This window comes from Phaenicophaeus curvirostris, chromosome 3 (genome assembly GCF_032191515.1).
Source record: "Phaenicophaeus curvirostris isolate KB17595 chromosome 3, BPBGC_Pcur_1.0, whole genome shotgun sequence".
Classification (NCBI taxonomy): domain Eukaryota; kingdom Metazoa; phylum Chordata; class Aves; order Cuculiformes; family Cuculidae; genus Phaenicophaeus; species Phaenicophaeus curvirostris.
In genome coordinates this window covers 8,280,555-8,294,763 of record NC_091394.1, presented here as the reverse complement: position 1 = coordinate 8,294,763, position 14,209 = coordinate 8,280,555, and the positions used below count along the sequence as shown (strand labels likewise).

Genomic DNA, 14,209 nt, shown 5'->3' with positions numbered 1-14,209 from the left:
TGCTGAGAAAAAGGTCTGGTTGCAATTCCATCCATCTTGGTGTTTGTTACCTTCAACTGGAGTGCATGTATAAGTTTTTCCTTAAATGATTATGGAGGACAAGGAATGAATTCTTCATAAGTAAATTATTTCATTAGATAGATCTATTACATCTACCTGTAAAGATGTGATTTAACCACAGGTGATTTAGTTCAAACTACTGTCAGAATGAAAAATATATTGAATTAATACTGTATGTGTAAGAAACAGGGTCAGGCAGAGGAACAGGGAACTGTCATTTGTACATAAAACTAAGTGCTATTTTATATGATCCCTAACTACTTACACAAAGCTGTTTGATACCTCACTGTGTTCGCACTATATTCCTCCCCACTTTTTTTTCACCTCTATGCCCTTGACACATTTTTCCTCCTTGAACTCCTTTCTGCATATCCAGTTCAGAGCTATCCAGGCAATGCTTGACCTTGACAGAATGTGTAAATTCTTTGCTGGTTAATGCCTTGTGTGGGAGTGTGTGTGTGTATAATATTTTTATTTTACTAGATTCAGGGTTTGCCTTGTCTCACTATGTGGGCATAGAAGCCACACTTGACATGGGAAGCACTGATACAGCCTCGCTGTCAGTGAACGGGCCACTGCAAATCAGCTTGGGGATACTGATAAGGGCTAGTTTGATGGAGGTGGAAAACAGCCATGCGGCACTGAAAGGGTATGCCTTAAAGCCCTCCTGTGTATGTGCACATCAGCTTTTGCACTGAGCAGGCTGGATAGCTTTTTTCTGGGAAACATATATTCCCAACTCTTAGAAAGCCATGGTGGTTCCTTGCCTCAACTGAACATATGCAATATGTCCCAAATTAATACTATAGATCCCCTGTTGTGGCCGTTTTAAAAGGTCAGGTTATTTATAAGGTGAGTGAGGCAAATTGCTCCACATTCTGCCCCAGTGTTAAAATGGGAAGGAAGGCGAGTACATCAGGGGAAGCAGATTCTTGTACTCCTTGAACCTGCATGTTGGACAAAACAAGACGTCTAACGTATACAGAGACCCAAATTGTACCACATAGGTTATAGGATGAAACCACAAAGAGTTTGATGGGTTGCAGGGATGTTGCACGTTCATAAAAGCTGGCAAGTCCAGCAGGCTCTTGAATACGAAGCATGTTCTTCTTGCATTTAGGAGAGAAAATAAGGAGAAGCTCACTGTGCAGAGCAAAGGGAACTAAAGCCTCCCTCTCATTCTGCCCCTTCAAAAGGTCAATGCAGAAAGTGTTATAATACAAAGTGATTTTAACCTGACTTTGCTAATGTGACATTTGGAGCGTGGTTATGGCAGTCTGATGTGACAGCAGGAGAATGTAGTGTTGTGTCGGTAAATGGCAGAGGGCTTGATAAAAAGGAGGACGTTGTTCACATATTTAGTCTGTGTTTCCCCCCTCTAGAGGGAAGGACTATGAAAAGCCCCTGAAGTGTGAATCACAAAGGTCAGTAAATACATGAAGGGCTTGTTGAATCGAGAGAAGACAGCAAAATTTCTGAAAAACCATTCATGAATTTTCACACCTGGAAAACAGAAGTTGGATTTAAGGTTGCAGTTGTATACAGAAGCTATAGATCATCCAGAGCTTTTTAAATGCTCATATCCACCTTTGATAAATGTAGCTGACAATCTAAGTGATAACCTGCAGCCAAATGCTAGATTATTGCCTGTGTGTTACAGGTTCATTTTTCAGCACTGTAGGACTGTTTTAATCACTGAAAGCCTTCCAAGACTCAGGCAGCTTTAGACCAGCAGATAATGTAGCATGATAGCTAATATCAGCAGTGCACGTAATTCAGACTGTGGGCTGGCTCTGGAATTAGTGAGCTTTACAGAAGCCTCAGTTCTGTGAAGGACTTTGGGCTCTCAAGACATAAATATGGATATGGCGTGCCCTACTGATGCCATGGACCAGCACAGCCAAGCTCCTCTGGGCTTGAGTTGGTTTTAAGCTTCTGTTTCACTTATTGATATCTATTTAAGTAAATTTTTTTAAGCAAATTTCAATTTTATATTTTTTTAGCCCTCTATGATCTATCAACATGTATGGAAGAGGCTGACTAAATATAGGAAATATAGAAGATAAAATGTAAGGGTGAAAGACAACTGCATCATAAAACTTATATTTCTAAATCACTCAGGCATTTTAAAAATGCTACCCAAAATGGATTCTTCCCAGACAGAACAAATCAGAAAGCTGTGTTGAACGAAGAAGTAGTCAGATAAATACATCTCCTTCGGCTTCATAACTGAAGACTTGAGCATGTAAGCAGTTTTCCAAGCTTTTCTCCCCTCAGATACTTGTTTTGATTGACAAAGGAGATCTTGCCAGTATAATTATAATGTTTTCTTGTTGTTTTACTAAATTAAAAGAAAATTGCCTGGGTCGGAGTATTGCAAAGTTCCTCAGCTTTGACTTATGGAATTTTGTGTTAAGACTTTCTTAGCATGAGATCCTAAATGGAATAAAAGTTTATCTTAAATGATCTGTCAGGTTCAATTTATTTGCAGTAATAGGCCTGGGGCTCTTCCATTTAGCAAAACCTTGGCTGCTTTTGCATGGGCAGAAAAACTGGAAGGAAAGGCTCTTTTTGCTGCCTACAGATGCACCCATAAAAAACAATTCAGCTAGCATCACTGGCTGGGTTTTGTTTCACATAGGGCTGTGAACAGATTACTGGAAGAATAACTTTGAGCCTTCACAATCTGCATACACACCTCTTTGTGCTGGGCAGCAGATACTAGCAGAAATGCACACTAACCCTTGCACGGCAGATTTGAGGACTTACATGTAACCTCCTTCCCTCAAACAGTGCTGTTAGAGCCAAGCACAGGGACCAGGGGAAGCTGCAGTTGTCTTAGGGGCTGTGGCCAACTATGGACTCTTGGCATGTGTTAAAATTATGCTCATTGGAACCCCAGAATTTGCAGTGCTTTTCCTGAATTCCAGATAACTACAAGCTGCAGGTGCAAAGGATGATGAGAGATAAGATGATTTCTAGGCCCTATCAGTATCTGTTGCTTTATGCTTTCACCAGCTCGTTAATATATAGACTAAAAGAACAGGTGTGAAAGTGTCTCTGCAGTAACCTTCATTACAATATAATTGGTTTCATGATTGTCTGTAATTTATACTCATTCAAGCAGTATTCATTCTAAGTGGCATTTATATTCTCATCATTTTGGATAAATTTAGGATGAAATATTATGAAATGCTTTATTTAAGACTAGTTATATTCCATTTGCTTGCTTTCCTTTGGTCTTCTTGGCTTCGCAACTATTACTGAAAATGGAGGAGATGGGTGTAAAAGAGTGACATGTGACATTTGCATGCCATAAACCAAGCACTCAAAAGTCAGAAATTACAGGATCAAAGGTAAAAAACACACAAGTATTTTTTTTTTCCTTCTGTTCTTAACTAATGCTGAAAATCTCTAGCAACCGAAAAGTTGCAAGCAGCTGAAATAAGCTCATTCAAGGTCCAGATAAAGAAACTGGAATACTCTGTGCTGGCAGACCGAATTTTAACTAGGCAAAAGATTAGGTCATAGAGTGGCTTTTAGTCACTTTGCATTAAGAAAATGAAATTGTGTCCCTGTTTTACATTGCTCAGGATGGAGATGGAAACACAGAGTTGAAATGTTTCATAATGTTACTTTAATTCAGTCAAATGGTTTGCCACTTGGCATTTAGTGGCAAATAGTTTCTGGGCTAATATAGAAACAGGAAGGCTGTACAAGATGGGCAGAAAGGAAATACAGGGAAATCACAGCGTTCTCTGAATTTCCCCTCTGTGAATCCCTTGGTATCTTTGTTGGTATCCTTCCAGAGCAGAGGACTACTAGAAAACTAAACCTTGAAAACTAGGTTCAGTCCTTACTTCAATAAAAATGCTAAGAACTTTACAACTGGTTAATTTTTTAATGAAAAAATAGTAATGTACATATACTGTTGTGTCAGATCCAGTATAAACAACATCAGTATGCCCTCTGTCACCATCATGTGTGTTTTCTAGTCTTTGTAGAGGGCCAGTAGCAATCAGTCCCTGAGATGCTGGCAAACTCCTTTGTGCTTTTACTGGAATGTTCTCCTGTGTATTCCCTTTTTTTAGATGATGTGAATTTGCTAGGAATTCTTCTCATTTGAGAATTGTGAATTGCTGTTCAATAAATTGATGCTGATTACCTAAACAAAAAAAACGTGGGTGTCTCCTAAAGGTCGGAAACAGGAGGAAAGCTTCCAGGCTTGTATGCATGGTAGATGTCCCTTCTTGTGCTACAATTTAGCTGCTATTCTCTAGGATAGGAAATTTCCTCTAGTCCATAATTATGAGTCCAAATGAAGATGTAAAGGAACAAAACTGAACAATAGATATTTCTCCTTTTCATCTGGAATGATTCTATAAATTGTGCTGTTCTGTAGAAATCAATAGCTGATGCATTAGATGGATAAACACAATCAACAGATAAAATATAAATGGAGCTACATAGCACTGAATTGGGTCAAATCACATTGGAAGTGGGTCAAGCCTCTAGGAATCCTTTCCTACTGTTGATTATAATGAGAGCACAAGCATTTAAAAGAAGCTTACTGGTTTTAATCAGCAAGAGCTTATAGTATGATGAATTACTGCTGTGTATATAAATACTTTAATTAAGCAGCGCTTTTTGAAGACAGTGTAGTTGTACTATTGTAAACTCAGAGCCTAATCCATCAAAGTTCTGAGTAGATCCTGAAATGTGAAATTGATTATGGATTCAGGACTTCCAGGATCTCGCTGAATCAAACCTGTAACCTGACAGACAATGGGAGAGACCTTGTCTTGCATATGGCTTAAATATTCATCTGGGCCTATAGCTGGTTTTAATTTTTAAAGTATTATTCCACAGCTCACTTCTATTTCATTGTATATGATAAAAACCTTGATAGTTAGTAAGTACCCAATTATAGAAAATGTGTTAGAATCATAGACTCATAGAATAGTTAGGGTTAGAAGGGACCTTAAAGATCATCCAGTTCCAACCCCCCTGCCATGGGCAGAGACACCTCCCACTAGACCAGGCGGCCCAAGGCCCCACCCAACCTGGCCTTGAACACCTCCAGGGATGGGACAATCACAGCTTCCCTGGGCAAGCTGTGCCAGTGCCTCACCACCCTTATGGTGAAGAAATTCCTCCTTATGTCTCTTCCAAATGTCTCATCTAAATCTGGCCCCCTCCAGCTTATACCTGTCACCCCTAGTCCTATCACTACAAGCCTTTGTAAACAGTCCCTTCCCTGCTTTCTTGTAACCCCTTCAGATACTGGAAGGCCACTGTAAGATCTCCTTGGAGCCTTCTCTTCTCCAGGCTGAACAAGCCAAACTCTCTCAGCTTGTCCTTGCATGGGAGGTGCTCCAGCCCTCTGATCATCTTTGTAGCCCTCCTCTGGACCTATTCCAACAGTTCCATATCCTCCTTATGTTGAGGATTCCAGAACTGGACACGGTTGAGATGACGTCTCACAAGAGAGGAATAGATGGGCAGAATCATCTCCCTCGACCTTTTGGCCACCCTTCTTCTTCTTCTTCTTCTTCTTCTTCTGATGCAGCCCAGCATACAGTTGGCCTTCTGGGCTGTGAGTCCACATTGCTGGCTCATGTCAAGCTTCTCATCAACCAGCATCCCCTCAAGTCCTTTTCTGCAGTGCAACTCTTAATCGCATCATCCTCCATCCCATATTGAAATTGCAGGTTGCCCTGACCCAGGTGTAGGACCTTGCACGTGGCCTTGTTGAACCTCATGAGGTTCTCACGGGCCCACTTTTCCAGCCTGTCCAGCTCCCTCTAGATGACATGTTCTTGAGGCATATAAAATACGAATTCCTTTTTGCTTGGGACAAATGCAGAGCTATATCACACATGTGAAAATCTGCTGCAATACTTTCTCACAGGTGTATAAATGCAAAAGGTGTGAATAGAATCTAGTGTTTGCAAAATGCCTGTACAATTAATCATGTCATTTTGAATGTTTTTTTCATTTTGTTTTGGTTTTGACACATTCTCAAACCATGCTTGCCATGTGAAAACGATCATCTAAGTCTGGATGATAAATTTGTTTTATTCAGTAACTGAATATTACGGAATTCACTGAAAGAGATTTTTATTTACTGTACTACATGAGATTAAGAATGTAGAACCTTAGAGTCGTTCCTCAGATGTTTGCCTGTTCTTGAACTCCCTGCATGCTCATATTTACACGAGCATTTGTCTGCTGTGGACTCACACTAAAATATAGCACATCTAAGCCTTAGTACCTCAGGACAAACTATGTGTTTTCTTATATATCTGGGTGGTCTGCAGTTCCAATAAAGCACCTTGTTAGGTGCAGCTTTGCTTAAGACATCCCCATGCCTAGCGGTAGAGTACCCACATAAAAGGTGCGTAATTCAGATTTGATTCCATCCTCTGCTTGATTTGGAACAGGAATTTGCATCAAAGCCTCTCTTTATTCTGAAGTTACTGAATTGCTCCTGGGGTCTATCTGGGCTGAATTTCTAAGTACTTCATGCTGGATATTATGTGCTGTGTATAAATATTTAATACGTATTTAATAAATATTAATGAATATTTAATAAATATTAATTTGCCACAAAGAAAGCACAAAATGACAGTCCAGGAGCTGTGGCATTCATCTAGGCCAGAGGAAAGCTGAATTTAGACTGTTCATCCAGTTTGTTCAGAGAAGGAACTAAACTCTTTTTTACTGTATCTCAGAGGGTAACTCATGTGATTGACTGAGTGGGTTTAACAGAGATTCCTCTTTCTTGTCACAAAAAAAAGTATTGGGTCAGTTCTAGAATATATTTACACAGTTACTTATGCCAATATTTGTGTCTGACCTCATTGCCTAGCTTTTTGAATCTCCTGATCAACACAACTGGAAACAGAAGTGGAAATTCCTTAGCTTGTATTTCAACAGTTACAGACCTTTCAAGTGCTTCATTACCAGGAAAAGCTACGATTAGCTGAAACTAGTTGAAAAGATAGGAAATTTCAAGAAATAGTCTAAGCTCAAATATATCATACAACAGGAGTCATTTCTGGATGAACTCAGTTTCTGTTTGTGTGCTTGGCTTTATTTGCACAACTTTAACTTCCAGCTGGATTTTTGCTTGTGAGCAGGTATTGCTTTCTTTAGTGGCAGCTTTACAAACATTTCTTCCAAACATTTGCTCATTTAAATATTTTCAGAACTATGCTACTACATGTGATAATTCTGTGTGTAAGAAGGGAATAATTTATTAGATCTATGTTTTCATTTATCGTTCTTTTTTGCAAGATCTATAAACCAGCAAGCTTTCAGAGACATTGTTAATGCCAGGCCCTGTTGTACTTCTTATTCTCTCCATGGGGAGTGAACTCTGAGTGGGAAGATCCATCCACAGTGGAAAAGAACTCTTCTTAAATACAGGCTTCAACCTTTAGACTGATTTTACAGGTGGTTGGGGACACAAATTTGTTTTAAAAAATTGAATGAAGTAGCTTTGTGGTAGACATTGGTGTGAGAAATTATTTTGAATGTGTATTTCTCCCAAGTGATAGGTGACAGGATGAGAGGGAATGGCCTCAAGCTCCACCAGGGGAGTTTTAGGCTGAACATTAGGAAAAAAATTTTCACAGAAAGGGTCATTGGGCACTGGAACAGGCTGCCCAGGGAGGTGGTTGGTTCACCTTCCCTGGAGGTGTTTAAGGGATGGGTGGATGAGGCACTGAGGGACATGGTTTAGTGTTTGACAGGAATGGTTGGACTCGATGATCCAGTGGGTCTCTTCCAACCTAGTGATTCTATGATTCTATGGTTCTATTTGTGATGTCAAATCTCAGTTTTACCAGAACAGTGCAGTTGTGTTAGGGACTCAATAGCCTGTGAAATGGTGAGACTTTCTTGTGTGTGGTAGTTTATGTGTTTTCAGCAGAAATCTGTCTTGTCAGAGCAGTTTTTTTGGGATGCACCTGCTCAGGCTGGTAAGCTCAGTGCTGAAATGGCCTTTGAGAGCACAAAAATTTTTAGTGTTGTACCTGGGTTTGGGAGACTTTCTGGGCTCCCTGAAGCACCCCTTTGATTGCATGTTGTCTTAGGCTTGGTGGACAGCTGTGGCTGGCTGGCTTTGTAGCCTTGTGGTGCTTGCTCTTCAGTGCAGTAAACCAGTTTGATATCTAGTTGCCCGAGTGCAGATGGTGCTAACTCCTTTGTGTTTCAGCTTTGTAATCCATACAGAATATTTGGATGATCATAGCTCTGCAGCAAAAAAAAAAAAAAAAAAATAGAAAAAGCTGTCATTGGCTGTAAATAATTTTAAATATTTCTTTTCTGCAGTATTGTTTTACTTTTAAATAAATAATTTTAAAAATTAACTAAATTTTGCCCGATATAGTAATTCTGTTTAATACTTGGGAAACAGATCTGAATATTTTAAAAGTTATGTTTTGCACTTTTTTGGTTTTATTGGCAATCAAATAAAGTTGCAAGATTAATTTATTTTTAGGAAGAAAGTAAAATAATAATTTGCACAATAATAAGAGCTATAACTTGATTTCATTAATTCAGATTAATTTCCAGCAAAATGAAATATTGAGGAAAAAATGTAACTTGATTTGGAGATAGTGCTTTTAAAACTGGCTTAAAGCCTCTTTTTTTATTTGTGATTGCTATAAGAGCTATAGTAATATAATTTTAGAAAATTATGATCTGAGCTGGCATGCTCTTCGCAAGAATTACTTGCGATAATTCTGTACAACTTGATCTTCAAGAGGCTTGTTTTCTTTCCAATATAAAACTAAATTAGTCATAACAGATTCCTCTAAGAAAATGTCTCATGCAAGAAGCAGAGAAATTCAAGATTCTTCAAATGGATTTTTCACCAAATTATGTGTATGGTGCTCTCTTGATTATTAAATTACACTCCGTGCTAGGTCAAGGTATAGAACAAATTATTATCATTTGTTTTAAGTGAATGGAAATTAGATAATGAAGAAGCATATTACTGGGTTTCAGGTAGCAGGTAATTTTGTGTTTAAGCTCATTGAAAGATTTGATGGGGTGTAAAGAAGGAGGCTTTTGTTAAGAACATAGGAGCAGGATATTGGACCACTTCAAAACAGACTTAATTTCTCCTGCTAAAATCAATAGGCAGATTTTCACAAAAAACAGTGCTAACTATTAACAGACAATGTACAAGTCAGATTGTAAAATGGATTTAGTTTTTGCTTTCAGTGGAATGCAGTTATTTTTCAGCAGTATAGGTTTTACAGTATTTCCTGGGAAAACCTTCTAAGATATGGAAAGCCCCACTAAAATATATAGAAACAGTACTTCTGAAAACATCATGCCTCGTGAAAAAAGATATGACATTATCCATTATCAAAAATGCCATATCAGTTTATGTTTTCTGTTTGTTTGTTCAGTATTTCATTTCTATAGGCAAAATCAGGAAACTCAAAGGACAGATTTATAAACAGAAATCACAAACTGAGTAGGTTCACTGCTCTCGTTAGTGAATTTCTGCTTTTGAACTGGACCTGGTTGAATGAGACCTGTAAGTATTGGGATGTTTTCTGGAAAACTTCCAAGGAGGAGGTATAGGCTCAAAACAGTTGATTAGTTTAGAGGAACTTAGAGACTCCAGATATGAGAAGGTTAAGGACTTAATGATATGTATAAAGGCCCATAAATAACATTTCTTTGCAGAGTATACAAGGACTGTGGATTTACATGGCTGTTTCTCAGGGCTCTGGTCTCTCCAAGATCAGCTGCTATAATATTTGTTAATGAAGCATGGTGAAGCATTATCCTTTGTCCTCCTATCATCTCTCTGCATCTCCCACCACTTTTGCTTTCTGGTCACTGGACTCAGCACAGTTTCCTCACCTGACCAGCGAGCTGTGTGTGTCCTGCAGCTGAACATGTGGTAGCCTGCTCTGTGACCCCTCTGTCATTCCTCCTGGTCTGGCAAAATATTTTTCAGGCCTATAAACCTACTGAAATTTAAAAACAAACCATGAAAAATCATGAAATTTTGGCACAGGTTTTTAGCCGACTTTATTAGGGACAGTTGAGATACACTGTTTCATAAATATATATATATATTTTTTTTGCATGTAGGGAAGGGGGGCTGTCCAAGCTGTGAAGGGATTTGGTGTTTTGGGGGTAGAAGCATGCCCTGGAAAGGACTGGGTTGTTAATGGCTAGTCCAGAAGAGTGGATAAAATGTTCATAGTAGCTCCACCTTCCCTCCCACATACAAATAAAAACAGAATCATAGAATCATAGAATAACCAGGTTGGAAGAGACCCACCGGATCATTGAGTCCAACCATTCCTATCAAACACTAAACCATGTCCTATAATGTGCTATCTTTGAATAAAACAGCAGCTTCAATATCTGCCTGAACCACTAGGGGTGTGCTACACAGGAAAGATATAGCCCAAGTGATGCACCAGATTGACAGGGTCTCAGTACTGATTGTAGAAGTGGAAACTGTTTTTACTCTGGTTCCATGAATTGCCACTCTGTTATCCTCTATAGCTCAGGTACAAAAACCGTCTGCATAAACAATTTTATCACCTGGGATACAATCCATACAATCATACAATAGCTTGGGTTGGAAGGGACCTTAAAGATCATCCAGTTCCACCCCACTGCCCTGGGCAGGGACACCTCCCACCAGACCAGGCTGCCTAAGGCCCCATCAACCCGGCCTTGAACACCTCCAGGGATGGGGCAGCCGCAGCTTCCCTGGGCAACCTGTGCCAGGGCCTCACCACTCTCATGGTGAAGAAATTCCTCCTTATGTCTAGTCTCAATCTGGCCCTCTCCAGTTCATACCCATTGCCCCTAGTCCTATCCCTACAAGCCTTTGTGAACAGTCCGTCCCCAAAAGGAATATGCAATGGAAGTTCCATAATACTTTCCATTTGAGTGAGACACCAGTTTCTAAGAATATTTCCACTTCTCTGTGACAGAATTATTTGGCGGAGCAAGACAAAGCAAGCCACAGTTCAGTGAGTGTTGGTCCTGTGCATGGGAAAAAGGGGCACTGCCAAACAGCAGTGATCTCCCATGAATGGTGTGATTGAAAAGGAGCCAGCAACTCCTCTTGCAGCAAGGCCAGAGCAGAGAAGGATGCCACACAAGCCCTGTTCTGTTCAGCAGCTGTGTTTTCCCCCCCATGTTTACACATGCGTGTTTACACACTGATTCAATGAGGAACAACGTTGTCTAGTCAAGTGAAAAAGTGTTTTAAGGCACAGGAAATTCTGTCTTAGCACGTGTCGTGGAATGCAGTATGTGCTATAAATCCTGGCCCCTTTGTTGTACCTTCTCTTTCCCATCCTGGTCCTACCAGGACCAAGATCAGGACATAGAATCCTAGAATCACACAATAGTTTGGGTTGGAAGGGACCTTAAAGATCATCCAGTTCCGACCCCCCTACCATGGGCAGGGACACCTTCCACCAGACCAGGCTGCCAAGGGCCCCATCCAACCTGGCCTTGAACACCCCCAGGGATGGGGCAGCCACAGCTTCCCTGGGCAACCTGTGCCAGTGCCTCACCACTCTCATGGTGAAGAAATTCTTTTGAATGTCTAGACTAAATCTGCACCTCTCCAGTTTATAGCCATTGCCTCTAGTCCTATCACTACAAGCCTGTGTGAACAGCCCCTCCCCAGCTTTCTTGTTGGCCCCTTTCAGGTACTGGAAGGTTGCTATAAGATCTCCTGGGAACCTTCTCTTCTCCAGGCTGAACAACCCCAACTCTCTCTGCTTGTCCTTGCATGGGAGGTGCTCCAGCCCTCGGATCATCCTTGTAGCCCTCCTCTGGACCCATTCCAACAGTTCCACATCCTCCTTATGTTGGGGATTCCAGAACTGGACACGGTTCTCCAGATGAGGTCTCACAAGAGAGGAACAGAGGAGCAGAATCACCTCCCTCGACCTGCTGGCCATGCTTCTTTTGATGCAGCCCAGGATACAGTTGGCCTTCTGGGCTGTAAGCACACATTGCCGGCTCATGTCAAGCTTCTCATCGACCAGCACCCCCACATCCTTCACTGAATAGCTTCTGGATAGCTTATTATAATAACTTTGTTAAAAGTTTCAGAGGAAATATTTTAGAATTTTTTTTAAAGTGTTTTTGGCAATTTCTGCTTCCATAATTCCTCTTGCTCTCATACTCCAAACAAGCCTCAGCTTTCTTTACTTATCACACATCTACAATTGTAACACTATCTCAGGCAAAAGGCAAAATATTGTGCTTGAACAGGGACACAAATATCCCTCACATTTAAAACACAAGATTTTTTTCAAGTTTTGATTCCAGTTGTAATGAAAAACTCATCATATTAATTTTGTACAGCGAGTTTCCTGAGTTCTGTTTAACTGAACTGTGTAACAGAGGTTATTTAATCTAGTCTTTTACGCCCAGCCAGTTGATGAAAGTCTTTGTCATTCTTCGCTGTCATACTGCAATATGATATTACATGAGAAAAATGCATTCTTCTGTTTTTCTAGTTTAAATCAGCTTTTCAAGGATTTGTGCCTTATATTATATTCCATTCCTACAGGCATAAATCCTGTCCTCTTGTAACAAGTTAATGTTCAAACTAAAATCGTCATTGCTGTATACCATCAATTTTCTGGGCAGAATAAATTCTTTCAAACCATGATTTTTCGGTCAAACTGTTTTCTCTCAGTACCTAGAATATCAGTTTTTATTCTGGAAACTCTTAGGTGAATGTATTTAATGTTATGCTCAAAACTCAAAAAAGGTACGCTTATGCATAAAGGCTTGCATGCTCTGGATATGCTTTGCCAGACAACTTTATTCCAGAGCTGTCTGTCAGGTGTATTATGTAACTGCTCTATATTAATTATTAAATCCTTTATTATTTAGAGTAATTATAATTTAATGTCTGTAGCTTTCCATGGGAGGGCTTTTTTCTCTTAATATGAACCTGTTTTCTGTAGCTATTCAAACTAAAAATGAAAAAATAAACAGCAAAATAAATCAGAATTCAAATGCACCTATGAAGTATACCATATTTTAGGAAAATTTTGAAGCAATCATTAAAGATAAAATGAGCACCATCACTTCAAAACACTTCTTTGTATCTTAATCAGTCTTCTACTCCACTTGCTTTGCTCTTAGTAAAATATGCTTTGCTCCTAATTAGAACCAAGAGGAGATTACTGTTGGCTCTTTTTCCTCCTTTCTGTTTTTTCCAGTGGATTAGTAGTACAAAGAGATTATACAAAATGGGTTAAAGCATGTGGAAGTTCACTGAAGTAGTGGGAAGATGTTGTTATTTCTCTGGAGCTTTGACTTGTTATTAACAAGTTCTGTTTTGAGTGTGTTTCTTTCCTCTTGAATACAAGATCAGCTTACGGGTTAGAAAAAAATATAACAAAACTCAAATAGTTTATTGAGTAAGTTTTCTTTTGTAAGTATTATTGAGTTGTTTGGGGTTTTTTTCTGTAAGCTTTAACACCATTAGAATTTAAAAGGGAAAATAAAGAAATAGTAGCGGTGATATATTTCAAAGTGCAAGACTAGGATGCATCGTAGTAAAATATACTGGTAGTAACTGAAAGAAGCCAAATAGCTCTACCAGCATCAAAAATGTGTATCAGGGTGAGTTAAATTTTGATTTGACTGCTACTGTCATCTTACATTTCAAAACTGCTTTGGCCTTTTCCTGATGTATAATTCACATACACTTATATCCAAAATAAGGAGTGTCAAATGGAAATTCATAAAATGAGAAATATTTTAGTAACCTACTAGACTAGGCAGGTACACAGAACATTTCAAACGCTGGTTTGGAAAATCCACCTCTTCTTTTGTAGATTAGCAGTGTCCTATGAGTGAATCCGTCTCCTGGATCTGGCTTTTAAAGCCTGTGAGAATCTAGTAAGGAATGGCCACTTTATCTAGCTGCCAGTATTTTACATAGAGATTTCATGGCTTACAGTGTCTTAGTACCTGGGGCTGCACAGCCTCACCACCTGTGCCCCTTGGCCAGGCTTTAGGTTCCTCACACGTGTCCTTATGGTCTCGTAGTGCTTCTCCTCCTGGTGAGTACCCCAGAATTCCTAAACTTCTCAGGTAGCCTCTTGGTGTCAAAACTATA

The 14,209-nt window shown here is 39.6% G+C and overlaps 1 protein-coding gene across 2 annotated transcripts in view; it reads left to right on the top strand.

Annotated features, from left to right (window-relative positions):
• Positions 1-14,209, top strand: part of GABBR2 (gamma-aminobutyric acid type B receptor subunit 2) — a 457,827-nt gene that overhangs the window by 272,563 nt on the left and 171,055 nt on the right. The gene's annotated exons all lie outside the window — the stretch shown is intronic.